Source organism: Alexandromys fortis, unplaced genomic scaffold, assembly GCF_014885135.2.
Source record: "Alexandromys fortis isolate MF-2015 unplaced genomic scaffold, M_Fortis_MF-2015_v1.1 scaffold_292, whole genome shotgun sequence".
NCBI lineage: Eukaryota > Metazoa > Chordata > Mammalia > Rodentia > Cricetidae > Alexandromys > Alexandromys fortis.
The window spans coordinates 716,206-723,289 of NW_026068162.1; the positions used below are offsets into that span (position 1 = coordinate 716,206).

Here is a 7,084-nt window from a genome sequence, read left to right on the forward strand (position 1 = left end):
AACCTAAGGTCTTTTTCTGGACTCTGACTCTCCTGGAACCAAATGTCATAGCCCTTAAACCGTGGCAATATGGGTCTGGTCATTTTATACCAGTTTCCCGCTGGCAGAAATTTGACTCTTCTTTCCCTTGGGTACTAGTTTGAAGACCAGAGCCCACAGATTTTAATAAAGCTTCATTTTGATAAATGCCTACGCTGTTGGCCACACTTATTAAGAACTTGCTGTTGGAAACACATCACAAAGTGGTTAAGAGCCTGGAATTTGAAGTCTGAGAGAAGCAAGTGCCAAGTCTCAGGTTGCCACTCACTAATCTGAATGACCTTGAGCAAATTAGTTAACCTCTCTGAACCTCAAAATCCACATCTATAAACTACAGATAGCAATATCCATCTCCTGGGACCATGGGGATGATTGAAGGAGATGGCCTGTAAGTACTCAGCACAGCACAGAGGACTCAATAAAAAGCTGGGTATTAGCTGTGCACGCCAGCCACGGCACGAAGTGCTGCAGTCCAGAGCTGCGTTTTCCCCTGCTAAAAGCTTGCATGTGCTACCACACACTTGCAATCCTAGCACTTGGGAGGCAGAAGGGTCAGGGGTTCAAGGTCATTCTCAGATACAGGGTGGGCTACCTGAGGCACTATCTGGGTAGGGAAAGGTAGGGGCAGGAGGAATGGAGAGAGGGAAGGGGAGGAGAGGTACCAGAAGGGCCTTGGATGCAGGGGGCATTTCTTTCAGAGCACTGCCTCACTGTGCCTGGGATAGCATACCAGCAATTCAGAACTGTGCTTCTGACCTCTAGCAGCCTAGAGCCCTCCTCAGAGGAGGCTGGCACAGGGTCTGAGGTGCAAGGGTTTTGTTTCGTTTCCCACCCTGGTTCTCAGATGTTTGGCTGTCAAGATTTCTTGCAGCATAGCCTGGAAGTCAGTGATAAGTTAGACTTTGTCTGTGGGGGGAAGGGAAGCATCCAATCCACCTTCTTTTTTAAAACTCTTATGCTGCTTATCTTAGAGGTTTTAGACAGATTAATGATGAATCGTCCTACTGCAGCAGAATTGGACAGGAGAGCCAGAGGGGCAGGAGAGCACCAAGCAGGAGGATGCTGCTCTGGAGTCCTCGTGTCTGGTCATGGAATAGGTGTCCAGACAAAATAGGGAAGGCATGGACTTCAGAGTGAACAGACAATGTCAACTCTCTCTCTTCCAGTAGCCAACTGTAGTTCCACGGGTCAGCTCTGACTTTTTCTTGCTACCTTGAAGAAATTCTGATTTTTGAAGTGAATGCATCTTAGGTCAGCCTTAGATCTAGACCCTTTATAAGGGGAGGACAGAAGTCCAGAATCCCTCAGAAAAGTAGGAGACCCATTCTTCTCCTTCCTTATAGGAAAAGGCCAACATCAGCTCTACTGAGCAATTTCTTTTGAAGCTTCCAGATCTGTTACAGATAAGACAGGAGAGTAGAGAGATGGCAAGACCCATTCAAGGAGAAAGAACCCCTGAAATCTACTCAGCAGGTACCCCAGCTTGGGGACAGGCCACAGTCATAAACAATACCTGTGAGTCCAGGTCTCTCTGTTGGAGCCATCTAGGTAGGAGCTGTTGTAAATAAATGGTCACACTACTTATCACACAATAGCCTGGTTCCCGTCCTAGCTTTCCCATCCAGGGAGGACTTAAAAACAGGTTCACTTCAAGCTGAGCTGTGGGTTCAATCATACAGGATCTGGCCACCATCATATGCATACACACACACACACACACACACACACATTCAGGAGCACAGCATCGAGAGGGGAAATCATCTCTGGTTGAGATCCACAGCGGAAGAGGTGGGAACCCAATATCTGGCAGCACCTGCTATGTCTAGCACCGGTCACAGAGTGAGACTGGGTAAAATGGTACCAAAAGCATCCTCCTTAACAACTGTGGAAACGGATGTTCCGTGGTGCAGTGACTGGCCAGACCGCGACAATAAACACAGTGCCTCCTCTGCAGCCTGACCCTGCTGGTCATCCCCATGGGGACAGAGTTCAACAGGCCCATGTTAGCAGCAGGCAAACTGAGATCTACTCTGAAGATTCACCCACCCCTACGTCACCTGGCGCTCAGGCCAGTCCCCTCACGAGTGCGGCTAAAGAACTGCACTGATCCCACAAACAGCTGACACACGACTCTGTGTGACTCAGGCTAAGCAAACTCCGATCAGCTGGTGGGCACGATTCACCTCCTGCACTGAGTCACCGAAGGCTAAGCTGCAGAAATCCTCTATTCAACTCAACCACCTACTTGGCCACAGCTGCTCCATTAGAGAAGAAGGCACCACAGGAGCTACAACCTCTGATGGCCTTGTCCGTAGCCAAGGGCAGCCAGGTGTGACCTGAAAGTCCTTCCTTCCAGGAGATGGATCTACTTTACTGGATAGGATACAATGCGAGAAGCGCAGAAGGTACAAGACGCTCATGCCCCACACAGTTTGAAACCCACCAAAGTTTGACGGATACTATAGAGCCATTCCAGTATTTTCCCAGTTCCCGGAAGTTCTTGTTAACAGCGGCAATGGTGATCTTTCTTCTTCATCCCCATAGCTCCAACCCAACCCAACCCAGCTTGCCTCTTCTTCACAGCTAAACTGCCTTCCAAAGTAGCTCTACTTAAAAATCTCCTTATTCATATGGCCCATTAAACTATTTCTAAAGAGGGGGAGCGCAAGGAAGGAAGGAAGGAAGGGACAGAGAAAGAGAAGGGAGGAGGGACGGGGGGGGGGAACCGAGGAAGGGAGGGTGGGAAGAGGGACGGAGGGAAATTTTCAAAGAATAAAACCCACTTGACAGCAACTGGGTCCGAGTAGCCTCAGAACTTCTGAACTTGAACCTGTGACAGAGCTGAAGAGATAGCTGAAGCACTGGGCTTCCTTCCAAGGCGGCCGCGCCCCTGGGGGAGCAGCCTTGGCATACGGAGAACATCCCTTCAGAGCACCGTCTGCACAGGTATAAATGTGGCAAAGGCCTCTTTCCCGACAGCAGGCCCCTCTAGACTGTGGCCCCCAGTGCACGCCTCCTATCTCTATCCATTGGTCCCCAGATGCGCTTTCCTCGGGGGAGGAAGGAGCTCTTCCATTCTAACTCTGAATTCACTGAGGAGCAGCCCCGGAACTGGAAATTAAATATTTATCTCGGCACGAATGTACTGCTTCCCTAGCCAATGTTACCGTCAAGGTCACGAGCCCGAGTGGCTGGGGCTGGGGTCCCCAGCTGCTCCGGAGCCTCCTGGTGGAGCTGCGCCCTGGGCGCACTCCAGGCACAAGGACCCACCGAACTGGCCTCGCTGGTCCTCCGCTGGTGCTCGCCTCTGCAGCTGTCCTGTTACCTCCGGAGTTCTGGGGCATCCTGAGCTCCAGAAGCTGAAGCCCAAGTTCAACCTGTGCAGAAGCTGCTAAGCACCCTTGCCGCGCCAGATCATCGCCGCCCCGGGGCTCTGTCGCCAGGCAACGGCGGCTGGAGCGCCAGGAGGAGCCCCCGCGCCAGCGCTGGGTCGGGCGGACCGGGTGGAGCGCCGCCACGCACCAGGGGCCTCCGGCCTTCCAGGCTGGGGCGGGGCCGCAGCAGGCAAAGTTGCCGTGGCTGGCCTGGGTACGCCAGACGGGAATCAGACGGCGACTCACCTGTACCGCGTGGACCGTCGCGTAGATTCGGCCCCTGGATTACCGCCGAATGACCGTGGTCCCCGACGGGTCGTGGGTGCACCGTCCTTCCCGAGGGCAACTGGAGTCAGGCGGCGACAGGCCCGGTCCGGGGCTGGGGGGACCCGGAGCTGCGCGCGCCGGCGCACGCGGCTCAGCTGGCTCCTCGTTCCCTCCCTCGCCGTCAGTCCCAACCCTGCTCCCGCTCTTCGCTCGCTCGGGGCTCTGGGGAGCCACCCCGGGGCCCAGATGCCGCGGCCGAGGGAGCGCGTAGCTGCGAAGGCCCCGACCGACTGCCGCCCTCCCCGCGCCCTGTCCGCACTGGCTCTGCGGAGCGGAACGGAGCTGGGCGGAGCGCGGCGCGCACTGTTCCCTCGCTTTCCGAAAGGCCACCCTGGCGGCGGGGCGCCGTGACGCAGGCTTGACTCACGCGCGGGCCCGCGTCAATGCGAGGCTCCTGGGCTGCGAGCGAGGCTCTGATGGCCGACACAAGCAGAGGGGTGGGCAGGGAGCAGAAGGGTTGCCAGGAGTCGCCTCTTAAGACCTCAATGCTCTTCTTAGGGCATCTACCCTCGGGAAAATGGGCCCCCATGGCCATAGGCCTACCTGAGCCTGGGACCTCACCTGTCTTTACATACTCACCTCTTCTTAACCCTCTTTCAGGATTTCAGTCCTACTCGGTGGTTATTCTTTGCATCCCATGTGAATGTCGCCTCTCAGTCCACCATCCTACCAAGACCAACCACTGCACAATACAGTTTCCCAGAACCCCGACAAACGAGTGGAGTGGAGGCGATGAGAGAGAGGGAAATTGTGACTGGGCACCAAAAAGTATGCTGGCCTTAAATAAGGTATAGACGAAAGGGGAAAGGCCAACCATTGTGGAGGGGACAGTGTGACCAGGGCAAACACATGAGCGAAGAATGTGTGCAGACAGGTGGTTGCTGAGCTAGAGCAGGGCTGGAGGGTGAGGAGAGGTGAAGGTAGTCATGGGGACAGGATCTGGCTGGCCGGAAGTGCTGTTTGGGGAGCCTTTGGCATATCACAGGCAGGTACCTGTTTGGGAGGGATGGAGAAGGTGGCGTTGTCTTAATTATCCCAGCTAAAGTTGATAAAGACCAGAAGCAAGAACTCAGAAGGAACTGAGATTCTGCACTTACAGTCTAACCAGTTGTCCTGACACAGTCTTCTGGACGCTGGCAGAAGACAATGAACTGCGGGGCTAGAGACAATGGACTTGTATTACTTGGGACACAGCAAATAGCACGCGCTTCATATTCACGTCAGCTTCTCCTAATCCACAAGTCCTATGGAAGGAGTCTCAAGTTTAGCGAAGCCTAATGTTTTATAATAGACTACAAGAAAACCCGCTGGTGATTTGCACGGATAGAATTTTCATCATAAAGGACAGCAAACAAAACTACCCTGCACTATCTTTGTTTTCTGAGGCAATTCACTGTGCAAAGATCCACTTAACTAGATTGGAATGAGAGGTCATCCGTGCCTCTGCCCATGAGACACATGGAAATGCAAGATGCCCATTGAGAATAATCTCTCCCAATCGATGGTTCTATTAGTCAACAAGTATTTAGCAAGCCTATTGTTTGCTGGAAACTGTTCCGGTCCTGCGGACATAACAGACAAGTCCCATCATGATCCCTGCCCTTATGGAACTTACGTCCCGGTGCACTTAGCCAGGAAACCAGCAGGATGGAGGCGCGGGAAAGGAGAAAGCAGGAGGCGCAAGAGCTGTGATGGGGTGAACAAGTTCGGTGTGACCCTCATGTGTTGAGAGGGGTGAGAGGAAGGGAAGCCTCAGATGTAGATGGTTCTGCGGGGAGGGCTATAGAGTTGGTGTAGAGATGGGAAAAGAACTTTTGAGTCTGGTGAACCTGTTTTTTTTATCTAGACTGCCATTACTTACATACCTTGAGTAAGATCTATAACCGAATGAGCCTCAGTTTCCACATCTGTAAAATAGGTACACGCTGCAAGAGAATACATGTTTTATGAGGTTGTGATGGTCACATGAGATGATTGTTTTAAATGATCTGATGTCACATACCCTTGATAAAGACTGTTATTGGGTGACTGCATTGTCACTAAGATGACCTAGGAAGAGGAGATTTGGGAGCAAAGGTGAAGAGACCCTGGATTTGAGGCATACTGAGAACAGCATATCTATCAGGTACGAAGGCCCTGTATCACGTCCACCTGACGACAGCCCTAATCTTGAGTGAACTCAGTACTTGGTTTCTTCATGCAAACTTCTCTGGGAAAAGAAGTTCCAGTAAGAACCCATCTCCTGGGCTGGAGAGATGGCTCAGAGGTTAAGAGCATTGCCTGCTCTTCCAAAGGTCCTGAGTTCAATTCCCAGCAACCACATGGTGGCTCATGACCATCTGTAATGCCCTCTTCTGGCCTGCAGGCATACACACAGACAGAATATTGTATACATAATAAATAAATATTTTTTTTTTAAAAAAACAATCTCTTTCTGATTTCATGGTCGCCAGCCTTGAATAGCCTTCTCGTTTCCCAGTGCCTCCGTGTGGCTTTATGAGCCATCTCTCCTCTCTCCTGTCAAGGCCACCTCAATTTTCTATTCTCTCAACCTCCCTTCTTGTCTACCCATTACCTCCTCGGTCTCTCGAAGGTTCCTTGACTCTCACCCAGGACTGTGGGTCAGCCTTGCCTGCACCCCCCCTGGGTATCTGCACTTCCTCCCTCCAGTCCCTACGAGAACAGGGGAGCCTCTCCTGCTGTCAGAATCCAGGTCCTACTTAGCCCCTGGGTCCCTTGGCCCGCACCTTCTTAACAGCCTCAGACATTGACCACCCTAGATTCTGGGGGCTTTCTCAGTGGCTTTGAAGCATGTTCAGATATCTCCTTTAAAAGTCGCCCCAACTTTCTTCTTCCAAATGCTCTGTTTCCATTTTCTCCTCTCCCCTTCCCTTCTTAACCCACCCTGCACTCTCATGACGTCAAGATGGATGTCAGCAATGACCTCTGACTCACTAAATCTGCAGGACATTTTCCCAGTCCTCCTGTTATTATCCTCTATAGTACTTCCTTGGACTTCTCTCCTTCTTTAAGTCCCCGTCTTTATCTCCCTCTGGCCTCTGGTCATCCCTGTAGTTCTTCTGCTGACCTTTATATATTGGGCTTCCCAGATCCCTGTCCCTTTGTCCCTCAAGATCGTTGTTGTAAACCACCCTCTCTCCTGCTGCCATCTTCATTCCAGAGTCTTCTGCGCTCTGCACACTCACTCACTCCACCGGTCCAGCCTGTCTCAGAATCACCTCCTTATCCAGAGACCCAGCCTGCAAAAGTCAACATTTTTTTCCCGTTCCACCTCCAAGTCTCCCTCACAGAAAACCAGTCATCACCTTGCAAGCCCCTCCTTC

The 7,084-nt window shown here is 52.2% G+C and overlaps 1 protein-coding gene across 1 annotated transcript in view; it reads right to left on the reverse strand.

Moving 5' to 3' along the window:
• Slc6a17 (solute carrier family 6 member 17) overlaps positions 1-3,806 on the reverse strand; it is a 47,813-nt gene extending 44,007 nt beyond the window's left edge. Inside the window, exon 1 of the mRNA XM_050127843.1 lies at positions 3,660-3,806. The gene's annotated coding sequence lies outside the window, so the exon portion shown is untranslated. The remainder of the gene's footprint in view (positions 1-3,659) is intronic.
• Positions 3,807-7,084: the final 3,278 nt, after the last annotated feature.